The sequence below is a fragment of the Palaemon carinicauda genome, chromosome 1 (assembly GCF_036898095.1).
Source record: "Palaemon carinicauda isolate YSFRI2023 chromosome 1, ASM3689809v2, whole genome shotgun sequence".
Classification (NCBI taxonomy): domain Eukaryota; kingdom Metazoa; phylum Arthropoda; class Malacostraca; order Decapoda; family Palaemonidae; genus Palaemon; species Palaemon carinicauda.
Window position 1 is genome coordinate 280,700,138 of NC_090725.1, and position 24,055 is coordinate 280,724,192.

The following is a 24,055-nucleotide window of genomic DNA, read 5'->3' on the forward strand; positions in this document are numbered from 1 at the left end:
CATTGAAAAATAGGAATGCAAGTCAATATAAAAGGCACCCCGATAGAAATTTTATTTAAAAAACAAAACATATGTTTAGAATTTAGATATTTAGAAATTTTCAAAATTATTTGATGAATTATTTTGATGACGAAAAAAAAATTCCATGGAGGCTCAAGAGATAACAAGAATTTGATGAGAATTTCAACGTATATAGCACCAGTATAAATTGTGTTTTCACTCTGGATATGTACCAAAAAAATTGGTCAAGTTTTTGTTCCAATTTTAGTTTATTTTCAAAATTTATTCATTTTATAAAAAAAATTCCCTGTTTAATTTTTCAGTTTTATTCTCGTATAAGATCTTCGTGATTTCTATGATAAATGGTTTGTTTTACTAATGTTTTGTACAGTGAATAAATAAATTGACGAATCCCTAAAGAATAGAGGAAAAATTGTCTCCCATTAATAAAAAACGGGAATATTCAAAAGGAATTGATTCTACAGATTTGTGCGTAAGTCTAGATTACATTCACTTAGTATCATCGAATTACCGGGTAGACATTTTACGTTTTTCTCATTCAAACCTTCAGCTATAGTTTTAAAACAATATATAGGGGATATGTTGCTATAACTTATAAAAATTAAAGTACCTCCCGTCCCCCTGGTGGACAAGACATGATACTCAAGTACTACTCTCCCCCCCCCCCCCCCCCCCCCATACACACTCCCTCGCAAAGCATATAACAAAGTCTTTAAAAACTTAGGAAAATAAGATGTGCACCATTTTTATTTAAATCTTTGAGTTTTGTTAGATTAAATAAACTTAGCGTTTTACTGGAAGATAGCTTTTAACAAAAAAGACTACATAAAACGTTAGACTATAAGATCTACGCCTCCCCCAGCTGTAGTCTCCTTCGCAAAGCATATATCAAAGTCTTTAAAAAACACTAGGGAAATAAGATGTAAACTGCCTTTATTTGAATCTTTAATATCTGTTACATTGAATAAACTGAGCATTATATAGGAAGATGGCTTTTAACAAACGAGACTACATAAAACGCTAGACTACAAAATTCTGAATGCGTTACTGGAACAGTTTGGGAATCGGCCAAACCGCTGATCCTCATTTCCAGTTAACTCTTTCTAGTGTCCACGCCATTGAATGTCTTTGAAGAAAGGTAGGTTACCAGGTGAAAATTTCATTACTAAGTTTTCAGAAGAAAGAATTTCTGTCTCGTTATTATTACTATCCACTTAATTGGAATTTTAGTCCTGAAATTAATTTTTTCTAATGTTATAATTTTAAAGATATGGTGTGACAACACTGGTGGATAGTTAAAAAAAAAAAACGGAGCTGTGAAAAAACATTTGATTGAAATACGACTTCAAAGTATTCATACTGTATTTATTGTAGGCCTCTTTATATTGTGTGGTGTCGACTTTTTTTAATCATGTCAATTACATAGATTCTTAGTTACTGTGTTACTTTACTTAAGTGGCTGTTTTCCGCATTCCAATACACAGTGGAAGGTAAAATTTCGGTAGTCTCCCAGCCAGCCCTTTTTTCATGAGAAATAATTTTTCCATATGTGTTCTTATGTTATTTTGTTCTAGTTTTATCTTCCTCAAAAGTATCGTTTTCCGATTATTACCAGCCAACATAACATCCGACAGTAGCCTAATGGCCAACCCCATGTGGGAATCGGGATTTTAGGTGGGATGAAGTGAAAACTAACGAATTACGGGACATAATGACAGTAGTAACAAACAAAACAAGAAAATTAACTGAATTTTTTCTCACATAAAAGAGAATGTGAAACGACGGCTACGGACTAGTCTACATGCTGCAGTTCTCTCTCACGTTCCATTTCCTTTCAAACACAGACTTCTCGGTCGTCATCATGGACTGATTTTAAAAGGAATGGAAATACAAGAACGCCACCTGAAATAAATTTCCCCATCTAACCTTATCTATTTTTCCCTGTTGGAGCAATTGTGCTTATAGCATTCTCCTTTTCCAATTAGGATTGTATATTAGCTAGTGGTGGCAGTAGTAATAATGATAATAATAATAACAATAACTTAAACTTCCCCACCTAACCTGTCCATCCCCACCTCACCTAACCTTCCCCACCTAACCTAACCTAGAAGCCGTATCCTAGCATATCCAGGGGTGGGATACGATGCCCACATTAAATAACCATATCCTTGGCTTAGGTTAAGGCTTGTCTGTAATATCTTGCCTTAATAGTCGGAGTCAGAGTAATCCGACAGTTTGTGTTCAAAATAGCACTTATGCTAAACTACCCTTGTAATCGCTCTGAGAAAATTCAGAAAAATTACAGTTAAAGCTAAATTCAGACATCCAATATAGAAATGTATTTTTGCTATTTTAAATAGCAGTTTTTAACGAATTTGACCTATTTCTGCTAAAAATAATCAGATTTAAATATAGGGTCCCCCTTAATAACTACAATAATTGGTTTTCACAGTAGGAAATCAGTGAGTTTGGGTGGGAGAATATAGAAAACAGGTAAAAAAAAAGAGATGCTGACCAACTTTAACGCACCAGTCATCGTAATAAAAATAAAAGTTCCTGTTGTCAAAATTGTGTAATAGTAATGAAACATGGTCAAAACACTTGAGCTTTAGTTTGCCAGACTTCCGGACGAATAAAAGAGGTTGTTTTCAATGCGATTTTCTATGGAGTCGAGTTATTCATAGCTGTCTAAATTAGGTTACAAATACCTTGTTACTCAATTGGGCTAAAGATTTATTGGTTTTCGCTTTGCGGTATGCTCGCTTTGTCACGATTAAACATTATCTCATTGCTCCTATGTTCTAGCAAGCGAACCATGTTTCGCTATGCGTGTTAGCCCCATGGTCTAGTATTCTGACGTAATAATACCCTCATGACACTTACCTTAGGACACAACACTTTTTTTTCTTAACACTGGATGTTCATACTGAAGCCTATTCACTACTACTGGAGTTCCATTGTGATGTCCATGAAACTGTCCAATAACCACAAAATATGAGAAGCAACAACTACTGCACGTCTGAACAATGGAACCTATGGCACTCAACTGACGCGCACACTTTTAGAAGCACTATGCATTACAAAATCGCAGTTAATTGGATAATTTTGAAACCAAGCAACCAATCATGTTACGGCATTTTTACCATAACCATAATTCGTAACTAGAAATAAAGGACGATCAAGCATTTTTACCCACAAAGCATTGACAAAAAACAAAATACTATCTGGAGGAAAACTAACATGGCAGCATAAATACATTTTAGTTATAACAATTAGGAACAATATTCATTGGCAAATATTTCCATAACCCTTAATTTGTGGAATATTTAAGTAACTTTTTTCATATGAATCATCTCAAAAATAAAGAAACAAAATAAAATACCTAAATTTGGTCGAAACTGTATTAATTCTGAAAATTCACTCCACGTGCTTCTAGTTTGGTCTTTCTAACTTTACCATGACACTGCCAGTAATGTTGATCTGTATGTATATTGTATAGTTTGGAACACTTAGAACTTTATTCTGATGGAAACACTCCCGAATTATATAGAAATTTCAAACATTTTATGTTATCAGATGAAAATAGTCTAATGGCTTCATGTAGGGTAATTTTACATCTTTTCCAGTGGTACCCATGACTGAACCAAGGGTTTATTATTTGGAAATCAAGTAAAAACAATTGGAAGGAGTGATTAAAATATATTTGGATTCTGATTGGTCAATTCAAAGTAAAGATCCTAATAATAGAGAAAAGCACTTTAAATTCTCGTGCATAAGTAAACTGAATAGCTTCCCAAAATCAAATAGCCAAGAGTAATGCATGTAGAGAAATGCTGTATTTCCATTGGGGTACTGAGACCAGTGGGTGGAGCTACTGTGCATTTAGTCGAAAATTGTTACATTGTGCTCTGGGAGGAGTTAAGTAGGCTGCGAACAAACATCCGAAAGTAACAATGGCTACTCTGTGACACTGTGAACAACAAAAATTAACTTAGTGAGATTCCCTCCCTCTTGTAATTTGTTTTTGTTCCGTAACCGAAATACAAACCACGCTATTTACATAGGAGTATTACTTTCGGCGTAGATGAAATGACGAGCCATTAGATTTTTAACAAGGGTTAACTACCCTCTCGCTAGCTAGCGAGGGGGTAGGGGAGGGGTAGCTAGCAACCCCTCCCCCCACGCACACTGGTGAACTGCTTCACTTCGCTTTTGGCTCGGACAGTGGGCAGACGTCTCTGTCCCGTCCTCGCATGGCAGCCATTAATGTTTTGTCTTTACTTAATTACTTACTTTTCTTATACTTAATATATATGTAAACATTCTTATGTTTGTATATATTTGAGTATAGAAATACAGTAAGTTTTCCTTTTCAGTGTTTGTGCTGTGTGTGTAGGAAGTCCACTCAATTGTACGACAACATCTCCGTGTGGTTCCATGCCCCCACGGTGACATTTCATGGGTCGCGATCTCTCTCTTGGGCCTTCGGTCTTCCCTTCGGCGGGCGCCGTGGGGAATCGTCATCGCTGGACTTTATTTATTAATCTGTTCCTCCTTCCCTACGGGGAACTTGGTCTTTCAGCGTAGGGAACATAAGAGTTTAGTTTGACTACGGTCTCTCTCTCTCTCTCTCTTGAGGTCGTTCACCCTTTTATTACTACTACGTATTATGGTAGCTTCCTTCCCGTTGCGGGTTGAGTTACTACTCCGTTTATTTTGTCTCAATTATTTTTAATCAAATCTAATTGTATTTGTTAACTTTTCAGCTTCTGTGTAGAACGCTTCCCTTCGGGGTTCATTCGTTCTTACTATTAGTGAACATTCTTAGATGAATTACATAATCATAATTACAGTTCTCCGTCTTCCCCCCCTTCCTGTGAGTGTCAGTGGGGGAGGAGGGTGCATTCCTGGTGCGTATATTCTTATGTTCTTTTCCCTCGGGGTTCCTCTTCGGAGTTCCCCCGGGGGAATAAATGTTAACTAATCATTTTATTTTCACAGTTAACCATCTAGTTTTTTCGTTTGTCTAAATGTGCCAACGAAGCAGAGCTGTCCTGTTTGGGCCTGGGGAGTCTGCTGTTGCCGCCTCCTCTACGACTTCGTCATGGGGGTGTTCCCTTCTCCTAGAAGTTCTCCCGTGACAACTGTCAGCTCCTTAGTTCATTTAGAACGCTCAGCAGGTTTGCCTCCATGGGTGGGTAACTTCCCTTCCGAGGGAGGTTCCCTTCCCAGGTATGAGTTTTTTCCCCTTCAGGGGGGGGGGGGGGGCAACTTCTCTTACCTTGATAATTCCTGGTTGGTTTTTTCCTGGTCCTCGGGCAGTTATGCTCTTGGTGCTGAGCGACCACTTTTGTAACCATGCTCAAGGGGCTGAGCGGTTGCAAGGCCGGACCATGGAATTCGTGCGATCATGCTCTTGGTGCTGAGCGGTCGCACTTGCAGCTACGCTCAAGGGGCTGGGCAGCTGCAGGAGCTCCTCTTCGGAGGGTTTCTCTTATGGTCAGCTTGCTGATCCAACGGCCCTAAGGGGCGCCTTCATCAGTTCTTTTGGTCTCTTCTATGAAGTGTTCTCCTCTCTCGTTCGCGAGGAGGACACTCATAGAGACTCCTCTTCGGAGGACACCCCTGCTGTTGTTGCTGAAAGCTCAGTTCACCCCTCTGAACATCCTTCGAGGGGGCAGCTGAGTCCAACGGTCTCTCCTTCGAGTGTCCCTCCCCCTCGGGGGAGTTCACTAACAGAGACTCCTCTTTGGAGGACTGATGATGGTGCTCCTGTTCGTGGTCGTCTTCATCTTTAGCCGCAGAGGATCCTCCTCGACGAGAACAGACCGTTACAGCTGCTTCGCTAGACCTTTCGGCAGATCGTTCGCGATCTCCGACACCTGGCAGACCTTCTTGTCTTCTATCTCCGTTCCTCCATCGCGTGATTTCGTCCGCGATTCCCGTCGGATTTCGCAACACTGGCAACCTGGCTAATCTTCTGGAGCGCGTACTTCCAGATCATGTCGGCACGATCTCTCACCTGTAGACGCAAAGCAGTGCACGTGCAGGAGCAGGAAGAAGCTTCAGAGTGGTCTGGGCAACATTCTTCTTCTTTTCAGACAGGCCCCATCATCTCTACTCCTCAGGATCGTCCGATCCCCTTCCCTCCAGCGGGAGTCGCTGACACTGCGTCTGTCAGCCGTCAGCAGAGGAGGTACTTTGAGATCATGGGGGAACCTGGTTTAGCCCTTCCTCTTCACCATTCTGTGGAAGGGGCTTACCAGGGAATTTTTCTCGAGAAATTCTCCGTCCGGCAGGTGACATTCTCGACTTCGGAGATCTTAAGCCAGGAGAAAACCGCAAGGTGTGCCATGCAGGCCACTTCGTGGCTGGGCATCTGGCTTGGATCTCTGGGCATCCTGTTGCGATCCAAGAATTTGTCCAAGAAGAGCTCCAAGAAGGTCATGGAATCTTTCCTCCTCTTGGGCACGAGCACCATCGTTTCCCGGCTCACCAAGTTTCGAACTTGTGGGCAAACTCGATGTTGAGGCATTGAGATGCAGTGACAGAGAGGTTCCTCGCGGAAGTCCCAACCATGGATGTCGGCAAGCTCAGACACACTTCCATCCTTGGAAAGACCTTGTTTTGAGCCCAAGGACGGGGAACGGACAGCTGAGAGGTGGAGAAAGTCGAATCACGATTCACTCCTCCAAAGGCGCTTACATCCAGACCCTACAAGCCTCCAGCGCCTCAACAACAGCAGCCTCGTCAGCCTAGGAGATCGGAACCGGCCCTGGCAGCTAAGACAAGGTGTCTAAACAGCAGCCCCCTACTGTCAGAGACAAGAAGGGCGGGAAGTCGTCCTGGGGAGGCAACAAGCCTAGAGGGAGCGGCCGAGGCCGCAAACGCTAGGATTGGCAACTCCCCTGCATGGTCCCCTTTGGGGGGATGCCTACGGTTGCGCGTTCAGGTGGCAGCAACTCGGGGGCGATTCCTGTACGATCTCCGTGATCAGCCAAGGATATCGCGTCCCGTTCTTAACATCTCTACCTCCACTGACAGCGAATCCAGTGTCGCTGAGCTCCTATGCCATGGGATCGGCAAAGGGGCTAGCCCTTCGGGCAGAAGTCGAGACCATGCTCTAAAAGGATGCTCTCCAAAAGGTCATCGACGGCTCCCCCACCCCGGCTTCTTCAATAGACTCTTTCTTGTAGGAAAGCGTCCGAAGGCTGGAGACCTGTCATCGACCTCTCAGCCCTGAACAAGTTTGTCGAACAAACTTCGTTCAGTGTGGAACAGCAGTGTCAATCAGGCTTGTAGTGAGACCACAAGACTTCATGTGTACACTGGATCTGAAGGACGGGTATTTCCAGATCCCAATCCATCCGTCTTCCAGGAAGTACTTGAAATTCAGCCTAGACAACAAGATATACCAGTTCAAGGTGCTGTTTCAATCTCTCCACAGCACTGCAGGTGTTCACCAGAATGTTCACCCTGATATCTTCATGGCCACACAGGAGTGGCATCCATCTCCTTCGCTTTCTGGATGACTGGCTAACCCAGGCAGTCTCGGAATTGACCCTTCTTCGACACTGAGACAAGCTTCTGGGACTTTGCCAAGATCTAAGGATCATGGTAATTCTCGAGAAGGCTTCTCTGCTTCCATCTCAACAACTGGGATATCTAGGCATGATATTAGACTCCAATCTCCAAGCCTTCCCATCAGATGACAGGATAGCAAGGCTGAGGAGAGTGGCAGAACCTTTCCTCAGACGAGGAGACCTTCCAGCCCAATCTTGGTTACGCCTCCTAGGTCACCTTTCCTCCTTGACCAGGCTAGTTCCAAACGGCCGCCTCAGGATGAGATCCCTGCATTGGCGGCCCAAGTCCCGGTGGAATCAAGACAACGATTCCCCGGACATTCTGGTCCCTTGGGGACCTGCGGAACGAATGGACCTGCAGTGGTAGTTGACCTACGGAAACCTTTGCAAGAGAATGGATCTTCTCGTCCTTCCCCCGCATTTTATGCTGTTCTCGGACTCGTCAAAAGAAGGGGGGGGGGGCACGTTCTGAATCCGGCTTATGGTCAGAACCAGAAAGGTACCTCTTCATCAATCTGCTAGGAATGAAGGCTGTATTCTGGCCCTTCAAGACTTACAACAGACCCTGGCGAGTCACTCCGTGAACGACAACTCCACGGTAGTGGCTTTTTTTCAGCAAGCAGGGAGGTACCTTTTCATAACAGCTTCCTCATCTTGCAGTAGAGATACTGAGATGAACCGAAGTCCACTCAATACCCTATCGGCTCGCTTCATTCCTGGCAAAGGAATGTGCTCTCCGACAGTCTGAGCAGAGCCTCACAGATAGAGAGTACCGAGTGGTCTTCGGCCCCCCTGGTAGCCAACAAGTCCTGACCTTGTGGACCTGTTTGCGACAGCCTTGAATTTCAAGCTGCCGCTGTACTACTCTCCAGTCCCAGACCCCAAGGCACTCTGGCAAGATGCCTTCCTACAACGGTGGGACAACATCGACGTCTACGTCTTCCCACCGTTCTGTCTGTTGAGAAGGGGGCTCAACAAGACCAGACTATCGGTCAACCTGTCAATGACTCTGATAGCTCCGCTGCGGAATCATGCAGAGTGGTTCCCGGACCTTCTGCATCTCCTGATGGAACTCCTGAGAGGGCTTCCCCCACGGCACGAGCTACTCAAACAAGCACACAGCAACATCTACCACAAGCCATAGCATTGCTTCGGCTTCACGCCTGGAGACCATCCAGCATCTCCTCACAGAGAGGGGCATTCCGCAACAAGTTGCGGAGCGGATGTCTCGACACCTGCGGAAGTCATCCGCAGGGGTCTACCAGGGGAAGTGAAGAGTCTTTTGTGGTTGGTGTCGTGGGAGAGGTATCTCTCCCCTCGATGCCACTATTCCAGCATAGCGGAGTTGTTGTATATCGGCGGGAGGAAATGCGCCTTTTCGCTCTGGTCGGTGGAAGCCTATCGCTCAGACTTAAGCCTGGCCTTCAGGCTGAAAGGAATAGACATTTCCTCCTCGCTGGATCTTTCTTCGCTCATATGAAACTACGAACTTACCTGCCCCCAGTCGGAAGTGAGACCTCCTCCATGGAACATGGTTCGGGCTCTTAAGAGATCTCCTTGCGAACCATTACTCCAGGCTTCTGATCGTCACCTGTCTTGGAAGACGGTGCTCCTGCTCGCTCTGGCCTCGGCCAAGCATGTCAGCAAACTTCATGGTCTCTCGTACGACGTCGCCCATTCAAGAAGATAGGTGGAGGTAACATTCAGGTTCGTCCCTGAGTTGGTTACTAGACTCACAATCTTGGAGTCCCGGACCTTTGGTTCGATTCCTTCAGGATTTTGAGTCTCCGTTCTGTAACAGATAAACCAGACCTTCTACTATGTCCAGTAAGGAGTCGGAGGGGTTATCTTAAAGAACAGCTGCAGTTTGTCCTCACGTGCAAGACTTGTTTGGGAGCACAGGGAGGACGGAGAGGAGGGTCATCAAGAATGCCTTTCCAGCCTGGATTCAAAGGGTCATCCATCACGCCCTGAATCCAGACCCTCCTCCATCACGTCCCCTTAGAGCACACGATGTTAGAGGCATCGCAACGTCCCTGGCCTTCAAGAGGAACTACTCTGTGACGCAGGTGCTACAAGCTGCAGTCTGGAAGCGTCAAACGACCTTCACAGCCCACTACCTGCAGGACGTGACCCACAGGAGCCTTGATACGTTTTCTATCGGCCCTGTGGTGGCTACACAACAGCTGGTCTAACCTCAGGCTCCTTTATGGACAGGTAGCAGAAGGTTGAGGGCATTGTTACCCGGTTTTAGACTGCATGATGTCTGGCCCTTACTACTATCTTCATCCTCCCCTCTCTTGGGGAAAGCAGCATCCTGGGTTCTCTGCATAGCTGACCTCAAACCTCTGCAGGTAAACCATGCTTCCTTGTGTTCCTAGTATTAAGTTAATACTGTCGCATCCCCCATACCCTGATGAGGTGGTATTGGGAATGTCCTAGCCTAGAATTCCAGCTAAAGGACTTCAGGTCGACTTCCTAGGACAAGTCACACTTCTTCCCTCCACACAAAAGCTTATGTAGGCAGCACGTTCCTTGCGGAGCAAGGAATTTGCGAGGTGCAGGGACTCTTTTTCTCGAAGTGCTGCTCACTCGGATTCTGAGTGCCCGGGTAAAGCCAAAGCCAGTAGGCTGGGGAATTTCCTCCCTTCCTAAGGGGTAAGTCACCCTATGTAAATAGCGTGGTTTGTATTTCGGTTACGGAACAAATGACAAATTCGGAGATAATTTGTATTTTTCCTAACCATACAAACCTTAGATATTTATACGTATTTGCCCGCCAGCCCTGTCCCCAAAGGCAAGTCCTACCTCTAAGCGAAGTGAAGCAGTTCACCGGTGTGTGCGGGGGGGAGGGGTAGCTAGCTACCCCTCTCCTACCCCCTCGCTAGCTAGCGAGAGGGTAGTTAACCCTCGTTAAAAATCTGATGGCTTGTCATTTCAGCTACGCCGAAAGTAATACCACTATGTAAATAGCTAAGGTTTGTATGGTTAGGAAAAATACAAATTATCTCCGAATTTGTCATTTTCTTCCTGCATTTTGCAGATAATGCATAAAGTGTTTTGTTTTCGCTTTTTTTTTCCACGAGAAAAATATCAATTTCAACAAGAGGGGTGGGTGGGAGTCTACCAAATGTAACATTTTCTATTCATGGTAATGGAGCTGGGACGTAATATATCGATCGATTGAAATTTGTACCCTATTTTGAAGTTCAAGTTCATTGTTTGCCTTTGGGAGACTAATTGCGAGTTATTGCTCATCCGTTGGTTTCCATCTCTTTGGGGAATTTTCTGGTTTTGCAATTTTATATGCATTAGCTGTTTATTTTTTTAACCAATTAAGAGCTTGCAAATACTTATGCATAAGTTCCCGGATGTACTTTTTCAACACCCATCCCCACCTCCCATTGCCTACCGCCTTGCTCTGGGTGTTCTGTAAGAGAGTGGGAGGTTACTTCCCTTCTTTTAGGAAAAATTACCTGGCATACGACTTTTTTTCTTAAACATCGCTTTATCTGTACAATGCCCTACTTGCTGACCGCTATGTGTCTTTAGACTGCAAGTGAACCGATGGGCTTGTAATAGATCAGTTGCAAAGAAGAGAAAGTGTTGTGTGTGTGTGTGGTGCTTTTCCCTAAACATGTTTAAATGCACTTTGTTGGAAAAGGCTCACGTTTTGGCATGGCAAATACTCTTGTATGTGAATCTTTTCCCTCGAAGGTTCTTTCTGCACGGCCCTATTAAGCTACCCATAACCTTGACTAGACATTACATACTTCGATTGACTGGAGTCTTATTATTTTCATGCAATGGAAAATTATTGCCATAACTTATCAGCTTTTGGTGGACCTGACATTTACGTCAAAGTAGATCAAAGTTTAGGAGATTGGTGGACCTGATGAATCCAAGTTTGGAAGGTCCAAATGCAACAAAGGTAGACCATTGTCTGTTGTGTGAGTGTTTGGTGACATAGAGCAAGAGCGCAACAAGTTTTTGTAGTATCATTGGTGGGAGTGTAATCCACAGTTACTTGTGGAAAGGCTAAAAATCTTATCACTGAGGGGTCTGTATACCATTGTTAATCATTCACAACAATATCTGGATTTAGACCCAGGTGCACATACCCAAAATATTAAGAGGCTTCTTGCGACATGTCAACATTCACGTTCTTAATTTTTATGAATATTCATCTTGGTAAATATTCAATACTTTAATATTTAACTAAATACACAAACCATGTGTTAACTTTCTTGTCATCTTGTGTTTTATTTATTTCTGACCATGAATATTGGGGTAAATCATATGTTCATGAGTTTTTCAAGACTCTCCCCCCCCCTTATGTAAACTATTATAGGCAATCACAGTGTGAAATTAGGATTTTGGGTAGGTAAAACCTATAAAAGTGTGATTTTCTGCAATAATAATGGTCAGAACTTCATAATAAATGCAAGATAATCTGTGGGAAAAATATATGGTTCATACAAGTGGCTGGAAATTAGTATCATAACCATCTATGATTCACATCGCTTCTCTCTCCTAGCAAGAGGTAGGCTACATGGATGTACTACAAACGCTAATCACGTGTGTCATTATTTCTGGGATATTTTTGAATTTCAGAAGAGCAAAAATAGCTGTATAGAGAACCGAGCTTTTTCAACTTTATGAATTAAGAACATAGATGAAATTATGCTGAAATTCAAAATGGATTTAGAGATATCCTCTTGTGATGGTAGCCATGCTGCAACTGAAGGAATGGTTAGGAAAAAACTATCTGTGAACTTGTGCATCTAAATATTTGGAAACACTTAATTCGTTATGTAAAGCAGCTGATGGATACGATATTGCAAATGCACTCCAAGCTCTCTAAATTGATTGAAAACAGCCCATGTGCAATAATTCACCATGAGGCTCCCCTTGGTAAAAAATGGACTTGGACTCCTAAATAGTGTTCCTATATTAATTGATCGGATGTGTAGGTTATGTCCCAGCCATGATTAATCATAAATAGAAAAATGAACAAGTAGGCAGCATCCACCTATTTTTATTGCAAATTAGTGTTTCACTAGAAATCAATGTACCATATATTAAACTTTATCTGGTTTCCTTTATCCACCAGGTAAAATTCATTAAAATGTGTATTAATGCTTGGGTGTTGTTGTTTTTTAATGAAATATCATACTGATATGTATTTATTTCACCAACACAGGATGGGCTGAACAGTTGCATCATTTCCTGGTTCAAGTTGCCAAATTGTACCCTCGCTCATCCGAGAGGGTAGTCCCAGTGCTCCCGCCATCTACAGAGTAAATAGTACCAGCACCCTTTGACCTAACAATCTTAAGGTAGGGATTACTGTATTATTGCTTACTTATGATATTTTATTGTGAATGGTGTGAGCAGCACATTCATGTACTGTTTTCCAGATCAGAGGAACGGTGACATAAATTATATAAATTATATCCATGTACCGTTTGCTAGAATAAAGGAGCAATGAGATTGTTTATTTACTAGTGAAGTGAGCCACAACATAGCAAAAGCTAATTGGTGGACTTTATATCAAATATAGGTAATTATGATACTGTAACGTCACATACGCGGACCATTTAGTTCACCAACTGATTATCTTGTGTTTATCATGTATTTCTGAGCATTATTATTACTGCATGTTTCAGGTCACTCAGGCAGATTTATGATGTACTGTATAACAGCCTGACGTTAAATGGAAATCTTGTTACTTCTAGAATCCAGTGCTGCTGTTATTTGTCTAAATTATGAACACGAACACAAAAAAAGAAAAGTTCTTTGCCTCTGATGTTTTCACTTCTGATATTTCCATCATGCTCTGGTAATGTTGATTGCCCATCAGGAACTGCTAAGTCATGTGGATGTAGAAGTTACATTTTATCATCTATTAATAGGAGACTTCTTTTAGTGAAACTGGATATGGCTGTTAAAATTTTAGGTTGTGGTAATTACAGCCTTGTGGTGGTGATGGGCCGCCCACCCAACAGGCCACCGACCTCACACACTATTTTCAGTCAAAAAATAATGCAGACATATTTCCGGAGTCCTCATGTCGCTGGTTGAATTATTTTCTTTTTCTTTTAGAAAATTTTTTGACATCGTTGTCATGGTCTTTTAAGGAAGACTATAGTTATATAGTTATTTCCACCAACTATAGCTGAGGGACAGTTGTCAGTGCAACCTGCTGGTTCTTTTTTGTTCCTGTTGGACAACATTACTGTTTGCTGTCCCTTTTTCGCTACATGGCTTTACGATGGCGACGACGACAAATTTTGAAGAAGGTCTACCTTTGGGTTTCAGTATTCTTCCATCAATGGAAGCCACCATCCTATATGATAGGATGGAGCACTTGAGGGGATAACACCAGGTAGATGTTTCTTTTTAAAATTTGTCTTTATTGCTATCTGTCTCAGATGATGATCCATAGAACAAAGGCACCTTTTTCAGCCAGTAATGCATGTAGCATGGTTACTGATTTGGGTAAAATACTTGATAATGTTGAGGAATAACATCCTTCCATTCATAGCTGACATCAATGGAAGGGGGTTCATTTCCCACAGCTTTCACAAGCAGGTGCACTCTTGGGAATTCGGCTTAGTAGAACTGTGTGCAAGATTACCTGGGTGGGAGCATTGTACTGTGAAAGCAAACACAATCAGCCTACAGGAACTGTGTTGGATTACTTCATTTTGTGGTGCAAAGGCTTCCTACTCCAAGTTTTTACCAAAAGGCTCTGCATTAGTTGGACAAGAAACATTGTTTCTGCCCCCAGTCCCATCCCACCAGCAACATTTGAGGTCACCTTCCAGCTTCCCTATGGATTCTGTTCACTTCTTGATTTCCGCCAATCACTCAACAATAAATCAATGACAGCACGACTGGTATGACTGAGATCTCCTAAGTGGCCAAATGCAGAATGGGATCTGGATCAGCCTTTTTTATATCTTCCTTCGTCAGGAAAGTTATCCTATCTTCACTTTAAAGGATACTACCCAGCAGAAGCCCTTAGAGAGTTAAGTCCTCTCAGTAGTCTCACTCAAACCCAAGATGAATGGCAGATAAAGTTTGGACAGCTGACGTTAACTAGCCTACCCCTCAATGAAACTTTGCCTAAATCACAAGTCATACTTAACGTTCAGGAGTTTGTGATCAGGGCCTATAACCTGGGTATTTACGATGTCAAGTCGTTTATCATTTCTTGCTTACAAGAAGTGACTAATGGGGATGAAGATCACTTGCCTTCTGGTTCTAAAAGGATGATTTGTTTCCTCCTACAGCAGCAGAAGGAATAAAGGAAAAGATTGTAGAATTGCGTTTCTTTCTGGCTTTGCCCGAGTCACAAGGCAGTTTTTAAGTTCAGGAGGTTGTGATCAAGACCTAGAACCCAGCTATTCAGGATGTCAAGTCGTTTATTATTTCGGCCCACAGGAAGTGACTAGTGGGGACCAGGATGACTGGCTTTCTGCTTCTGGAAGGACACTTTGCTTCCTCCTACAGCAGCTGAAGGAATAAGGGAAAAGTTCTTAAAATTCCGTTTCTTTTTGGCATCATGAGATAATCAGATGTGACTGCCAAAGTCACAAGTCATTCTTAAAGTTCAGGAGGTCGTGATCAGGACCTAGAACCCAGCTATTTACAACGTCAAGACGTTTATTATAACTTGCCTACGAGAAGCAACTAGTGGGGGACTAGGATCACTTGCCTTCTAGTTCTAGGAATACACTGTTTCACCCTTCAGAAGCAGAAGGGATAAGAAAAAATATTGTAGTATTCCATTTCTTTTTGCCATTATAAGATCATTGGACATGACTTTGCCTAAGTCACAAGTCATTCTCAAACTTCAGGAGTTTGTGATCGGGATCTAGAACCTAGCTATTCATGGTGTAAAGACGTTTATTACTTCTTGCCTACAGGAAGTGACTAGTGGGGATCAGGATGACTTGCTTTCTGCTTCTGGAAGGACACTTTGTTTCCTCCTACAGCAGCAGCGGCAGAAGGAATAAGGGAAAAGATAATAGAATTCTGTTTCTTTTTGGTATCATGAGATAATCAGACGTGGCTTTGTCGAGTTACAAGTCATTTTTGAAGTTCAGGATGTCGTAATCAGGACCTAGAACCCAGCTGCTCGTGACGTCAAATCGTTCATAATTTTTTGGCATACAAAAAGTGACTAATTGGGACCAAGATGATTTGCTGTATAGTTCTGGTTCTGGAAGTACTCTTTGTTTCCTCTAACAGAAGTAGGAGTAAGGGAAAAGATTGTAGAATTCCAATTCTATTTGGTATCATGAGATAATCGGTTCTGGCATTGCCCAAGTCTCAGGTCATTCTTAAAGTTCAGGAGGTCGTGATCAAGACCTAAAACCCAGCTATTGACGACATAAAGTCATTTATCCTAACTTACCTACAAGAAGCACCTAGTTGGGACCAGGATGACTTGCCTTCTAGTTCTAGGAATATACTGTTTCATCCTTCAACAGCTGAAGGAATAAGAGAAAAGATTGTAGAATTTAATTAAATTTTTGCCATTATGAGATAATAGGACATGACTTTGCTTAAGTCACAAGTCATTCTTAAAGTTCAGGAGACTGTGATCAGGACCCAGAACCAAACTATTCATAATGCCAAGTCGTTTATTACTTCTTGCCAACAATGAGTAACTAGTGAGGACCAGTATGGACCTGCGTTCTGGTTCTGGAAAGATACTTTGTTTCCTCCGACAGCAGCAGAAGGAGTAAGGGAAAAGATCGTAGAATTCTGTTTCGGTTTGGCATCATGAGATAATCGGACATGATTTAGTCTGTCACAAATCATTCCTAAAGTTCAGGAAGTCATGATCAGGACCTAGAACCAAGCTATTCACAATGCCAAGTCGTTTATTACTTCTTGTCAGCAAGTAGTGACTTTTGGGGACCACGATGGACCTGCGTTCTGGTTCCGAAAGGACACTTTTTTTTCTCCTACAGCACCAGAAGGAGTAAGGGAAAAGGTCATAGAATTGTTTCTTTTTGGCATCATGAGATAATCGAACATGACATTGGTATGGCCTAAGTCATCACTTTAACTTCCGTTGGGCTCTCAATTGCATTATCACCCAACCTTTTGTCAGGCTCTCAATTAATCTTTGTCATAAAATCTGGACATGAACTCTTAAACCTATGGTAATCAATTTTTAATGACTTCTTATCGCCTAAGTTTCCTTCCTTTAACGTTAACATCCGACAAGATTTCCTCTACCTTTCATAAACTATTTTAACTTGTTAGGTTACCTTACATAGACCCTTACTTTCTATATACCAGTTCCTGGTAGTAACCTATCATAACACCTGCCTCATCTTCATGTATTGGGCGTTAGTAGATTGATAAAGTGTGTGTATTTTGCACTCCTGTATGGGACTAAAGTGCCTTGACATTTTCTGGGAAAGTAAACCAGGCAGTTGGTTATAGAGACTTCCTCAATCCTAAGCATAGGTTTCCTATAAAAGAATTTGGGATTGTGTGTGTAGTATATTAGAAACTTGGGATTTTAGTGAGTGGACTGACTGAATTTTTTTAATTAGTGGATTGAATTGTGATTTTTTTGAGATGGCGAATTTACTTGAGATTTTAGTCAAATTAATTTGAGATTTAAGTCTGGGGGTTTGAATTAATACTAGTCACGGACTTTAACTGAGATTCTAATCAATGGGTTTGACTTGACATTTAACTCATTGGCTTAATTTGAGTGATTATCATCGGTTTGACTCAATATAAGTCGTTGATTTGGCTACATATTTAGTTAACAAATTTAGCTAAGATTATAATCACTGGACTTAGTTATATTTCAAGAAATTGATTAAAATAAAACTCTGTGGTTTGCCTGTTCATGGGAAGATAACATTGTGTTATCAATAGATTTAGGCAGAATGCTATTTAAATCAAGTAAGAGTTTGTTAGTCAATGAAAGTGAATTATGAATGGAGAAATAATTCACATACCAGTAAATTGATATAAATCTATGAATTACAGTATAATTTTCCTTTGAGTGGGTTTAGTTTTCCCGACTTATGGTCACATTGATGACTCGGTAAACTATATCAGGAATGTATATTCCATACATTTAAATTAGATAAACATAGAACTGGCTATTCTCTAAATTAACGTTGCACTTGGTTAATCTGTGTGATACTTTTCATTCACCCAATGAAATGCTCCTTTTTTTTATTTTTTATTTTTTTTTTTTGTAGCTAAGTGTAGTTTAAGATGCTTTTTTTTATTCGATTAGAGTATAATTACATTTAACCCAAGATTGAACAATCGCCCTATTAACGGTTATGTACACTTTTAACAAAAGATAAATCTGTAGTTTATTACATAAAATGGTTATGGTTTAGTTCAGAAAACTTAACTGCAATAGCTGTTTATATAGCTGCACTGGAAAATTTGTATAATTTACTTAGTTTGGTTGCATAACCAGGAAACATCACATACTTCATTAGATACGTTGTGTGACTGATGGTTTTATATAAAAAAAATCTCTTGTGTAAAATTATTCATCGTATTGATACAGAAATTTAAAACTTTGTGCCAATTGTCTAAAAGAATACAGTAAAAGACTTGGTCCTTATCCTATGATGACATTCTTATTACTTCAAAGAGTTTTAAGATAGATGGTTTAATCTAAGCTATTGGTGAGAATACTCTTCAGAGCAAGGACCGCATCAGTGGGCCCTGAAATGCCAAAGCCTCACCCTTCAATACTAGGATTTGCGGTGTAAGATGTGCAACATAAATACAGCATGACTAATAAAGAAAAATAAATCTAGAGTAAAACAAAACCAATTATATATATATATATATATATATATATATATATATATATATATATATATATATATATATATATATATATGTATATAATGTATATATATATATATATATATATATATATATATATATATGTATATAATGTATATATATATATATGTATATATATATATATGTATATAATGTATATATATATATATATATATATATATATATATATATATATATATATATGTATATAATGTATGTATATATATATATATATATATATATATATATATATATATATATACATATATATATACATATATATATATATATGTATATATATATATATATATATATATATATATATATATGTATATATATATATATATATATATATATATATATATATATATATATATATATATATATATATATATATATATATATATATATATATATATATATATATAATTTCTGGTTGCAAATCTGCTTTACAATTCTTTTGATATCTGGCACAAGGTTGATGGTAGAAACTTATTACTGCATTTAAGTTTGTGTTTGACACCATGGACATTTTTTGTGAGGTTATTTATCTACATGCAGGAAAAACTTTCCGCTCAGAACTACTAATGGTATTGAGTAAAATATTAAGTTGAATTTAAGCTCAAAAGGTTTGAAATCCTCAAACCTTTTTTTTCAAACTCTTCAGTTAAACTTCTCTACTGAAACCTAATTTTTGAGCACACACATGAAAACACTTTTTCCCTCCCTCCCCCCTCCCCTTTTTTTTTTGTCCCAACTTGCATGCCCTCAACACTATAAAATCATGGATTTTGTTTTTTTGTTTTTTTCGTGCAGGCTTCCATGGACAACACAGAAAGCTTGACCTAAGCCAATGTTTGTCATTAAATCATTAGGTATACAGTAGTATACTGTATAACCGAGGGCTTCGATTTATACAGAGGATAACTAAAAGGAAGTTTGCAATTATGAGAACGTCATTCCAACTCTTGATAAATATTTGTTGATGTAAATATGTTATGATAAACAATAATTTTGTTAGTTGATGTGAAATGAGATTAGAATTTCGATTATGAAATGAGTTTAGTCGAGGGACAAAGGCAGGATAGGTTATTTAATGATGGATCAAGGTGGATTATGTAATTAATGTATATAAATGGATAAATTTTTGGATTGATTCAAGGTAGAATGGTTAATACTGGAAATTTGAAATATATCATTAATCTGTTTCGTTATCTTAAAAGACTTTATTCATTTAAGACCAAATTGTCAGTTTAATATTGTGAGATAGGTTAGTCCAATGATAAAGTAGACGTAGTCAGTTAACAACATAACATTGAATAAGCTTGTCAATAAAACAACCACGACTATGTTAGCGAGTCAGAGTACAATATAACTTTTTCCAAGATGGCAACTTTAAGTATCATTGAGTAACCTAGTGTATTGATTGAAGAATAACCACAGAATCCACTCGAATAAATTCATCAACATAATAGGATAACTGGAGTTTGTGGAAGATTCATTCAATATTATAATTAAGAAGATTTGGTCTATCATTTTAATTGGAAATGATGCATCTACTTGATAAGATTAGGAAGATACCTGTTTTTATTTTCAGTTTTTGTGAGTAAATAGATAACCTTAAGTACACATTTGCACTATACACTAGTCTTATGTACAAAGCAATAACTGTTACTGAATATATTACTGTAACATATTTTTTCCTCATAATTTAAACATCGTTTATTTCTAAATATGTAATAAAGTATTGTCTGTGCTTATCCAAGTAACCTCTTAGGTGTGAGGTATGAATATTCTATCCAGTTAATCATGGTTTGAGTAGTCTATCATTTGAAGAGAATTCTGGGATTTGAAGAGAGTTCTGGGGTCTAATTAAAGGACTATGGGAGCTTGTGTTAGTCAGTAGCTTAAGAGGTCCGCCAATAGATTAGTTTAGTTCAGTGAAGTGTTTACTTTTAAAGATTAACTTGACAATACTGTTCATTTGATTAGATACATATATTTTTTTTTTTTAATATTTTCTCTTATAAATGTCATGGATTGTATTAGTTGCTTTTATAAATGTCATGGAAAGGTCTAGTTGGTCATTATTTCCATCATTTCATGTTTTATGTATCCAAATAATTTACATTTATAGTTTATCATGCAAATTATGCTAATAGTGTAAACTTGATAATGATTACCACATTACAATATTTCAATAAGAGCGGCATGTTTATACAATTAACGGCTTTTGTTTATTTTTCAGACCAGAATCGTGCAAAGAGGAGAGAGAAATAATGTATAGTCCCTGCTCGCAACATGAAGCATCATAGGACGTTCCTAATGTGAAGATGAGCCGGCAATGAACGGCTATCTATCAGAGAAAAATCCAGAATATTTCCTAGGGGTATAAAATAATGGATTAATTATGCAATTCTGAATTTTAATCCACCACCGAAGTGTCTCAACTGGAGTGTCCATTCCATTATCAAACTTTTCTTGAGTCTTGAAATACAATTTTGAGAAACATAACTCATACATTTATATTGAAATTTTGAAATGATCTGATTTATTGAGATTTTGGGAGAGTTCATTTACATCCAAAATTTTCTTCAGCAATCACTAACTGAAGATAAGAAAACTAGCAAGGTTCATTAATTAATGAATGGAAGTTCTCATAGCAAGAATATTAGATTATTTAAATTTCATCAGTGTCCATATTAAGCCGTAAAGTTAACCGTTAAAAGCTATCAACTTTTAGTCAGTTTAGTAGCAAGTATTTTCCTAGCAGTTAATCTTTAGATTTGGTGCATATAAAGCTAATTTTATTTAATTTTTAACTTCATGCATCATCACAGTAAAAAACATACAAATCAAAATTTCTTGTAAACTCCAAATACCCATAATTTTACTTGAATATAAGGGACAGATTAAAATTCCAGAATTTTACTTAGATATTAGGGTCAGATTAATATTTGTAATATTGTTCAACTATTATCAAAATTCAGAGTGTAATTTCATTGTTAGTATTTGATATGAAACAGTCACAATAATTCGTTCAATTGCATGAAAACTAGTTGGTGAATCTGAATATACTGGATGATAATGGAATCTTCTAACCACTCAAAATACTAGTCCAGAATCATTATAGGTAATATTTAATGGATTGATTTCATATGTACTATTGCAATTATTTTTGACTGAGGAAATTTACCATTTACAGCCAATTAAAATATGCAAAATAAATAAGAAAGCATTTCTTCCTAGAACTTTATAGGTAATATTAAATGGATTGATTTCATATGTACTATTGCAATTATTTTTGACTGAGGAAATTGACCATTTACAGCCAATTAAAATATGCAAAATAAATAAGAAAGCATTTCTTCCTAGAACTTTGCTCAGATCTTCAGTTTTTGACCAGCTGTTTAGTCTGTCAATTCCCTCTGGACCTGTTAACATACCCATAGATCGTATATAGTTTTTAACATTGTGTAAAATACTGTAAACAAGTTATCTAAGTTTGTGACAAGAGAAATTAACATATTTTTTATTTTTAGAAATTTCATCCATTAAACAATCTGAATTTGTGAATATAACCTATAACTAATATTTAAAACTCTCTGAAGACCTTTTCATGTCTTTCAAAACTGTCTTATGATTATCAGAAACTACTATTAAATTCCCTTTTATATAGCTTTGAAGCTAGGCCCATATTTTCTGAAAAGGGGGTTATAAGCAATTTCCTTAAGATAGTAGCTGTTAGACAATAAAAGTTTGGCTATCTAATTAGCCAAACTTCGCCAGTGTTGTCCGGACACTTTTTCTTCGCCGTGTGTGTGTGTGTGTGTGTGTGTGTGTGTGTGTGTGTGTGTGTGTGTGTGTGGTTGGGGGGGGGGGGGGTGTGTGTTCACTGGCGGGGTCTGGTGAGAATAGCTTCTTATGTTCTAGCAATCAATACAAGTATGAGTCTTGGTGCGTTATGAGTATACCAGAGATCAAAAAGTTATAATTGATTTATGTTCATGTTTCAAAATAACCGCCATATATCCCTCCTCCTCTCAATAATGACTGGTATTTTAACTTAATTGAAAATTTCATGTGAAGCTCTTTTGGAATTATTTTTCAAAGAATTCAGTTAGTCAAAGGGGGAAAAACAAGCATGTTCTTAAAATAGGTTTACATACTGTGTAACTAATCCACATATCCAGTGCAAGGGGAAGCAAGCAAAGTCAATGAAAGCATCATGATTAATTTTTGAATATTTAACAATGGAATCGCCGTATTTAAAGAATTACATAATACTGCCAAGCATCAGAAAGCTAATAATTTTCTCTCTCTCTCTCTCTCTCTCTCTCTCTCTCTCTCTCTCTCTCTCTCTCTCTCTCTCTCTCTCTCTCTCTCTCTCTCTCTCTCTCTCTCTCTAAGTTGAGGTTATATCCACAACAAATAAATATAGCCGTTAAAATAAGTTAATTGTTAATATTTTCCCAAATTCTTTATAAAATTAATTTTTTTTAAACTTTCAAATGTTAGCTTTTTTTTTTTCTTCAAAATAAATTTTGATATTTATTCTGGTCACATATATTATCTCAAGTGCTTGTTTTCAGTAGCATATTGTTAGTTTTATGTCTACTGGTTTTAAGCTTTGCATATTCTGCATTCAAAAGATACATTTAACTTTTGTGCTCCTGTATATAACTGTATAGTTGATCATAATTTAGTCAGGGACATTTTGAATGAAGTTTAGCCTACATCAAAATGCCATATGTAAGGAATAGTAATTAAATTAGAGTTCCAGGGAAGAAATAGTTTTCAATGATACTCCTAGGAAAGGAAACTGTCGGTGAAGTTATTTTGAAGTTATTTTAAATTTATATTTAGGGAATATTTTAAAGGTGGAAGAGTTTTTAATGTAAAACTTCAATAATAATCTTCGAAGGCTAAACGGAATTGTTATACCTAGTAAGTGGGTTGAAATTAATATTTTGTAAAGACAGTCCTTCAGACACACGAGTTCTTGATATGTAAAATTAAATTGGTCTAAACAAGGGGAAAAATTTATCAGGGGGCCGGGAATGATTACATGTAGGAAAGCTCAAATAATGAAAAATATGGATTTCTTAATTTGGTGACTATTTGCTAGATTACTTTCAACATAGCATATTTAAGGATTCTTTTAAAGGTCGGTATTAGTAAAATGACATTTAGAGATTTGGTTAGAATTTTTGGTTGTGATGCAAATGTAGATTGTATCTTTTAAACCCATTGAAAATGGTTTTGTAGGTAAAATTGTCCTTGTAAATGAAAAAGTTATATGAATAGCTTATAAATGAAGGAAATGGTAGCAAAGCAGATATCAAATGGTTAAAACCAGTATATTTTTAGAAATAATAAAAAACTATGTTTTGTTACTTAACGATTTTATTAGACAGATATTGATCATTGAAACTTGAAATTTGAAATGCTTGTATAACTTAAAACTGTACTTTGGTTAAAATATTTGTTGTAAATAATAGCTGTTACGTAATAAGGTTTGTTGCATGAGCGAGAATGGTATAGACAAAAATTTATCAAGATACCAGATAAAGATCCTGAATGATAATTTGACC

The 24,055-nt window shown here is 38.5% G+C and overlaps 1 long non-coding RNA gene across 2 annotated transcripts; it reads left to right on the plus strand.

The window, feature by feature from the left end:
• Positions 1-860: 860 nt before the first annotated feature.
• Positions 861-24,055, plus strand: LOC137657231 (uncharacterized). Of its 2 annotated transcripts, XR_011047140.1 has the most exons (4): positions 861-1,159; positions 12,808-12,943; positions 20,710-21,594; positions 21,721-24,055. It is a non-coding gene; the product is annotated as an uncharacterized lncRNA (long non-coding RNA). The 2 variants fall into 2 exon arrangements; XR_011047139.1 differs by having other exon boundaries at positions 902-1,159; positions 20,710-24,055.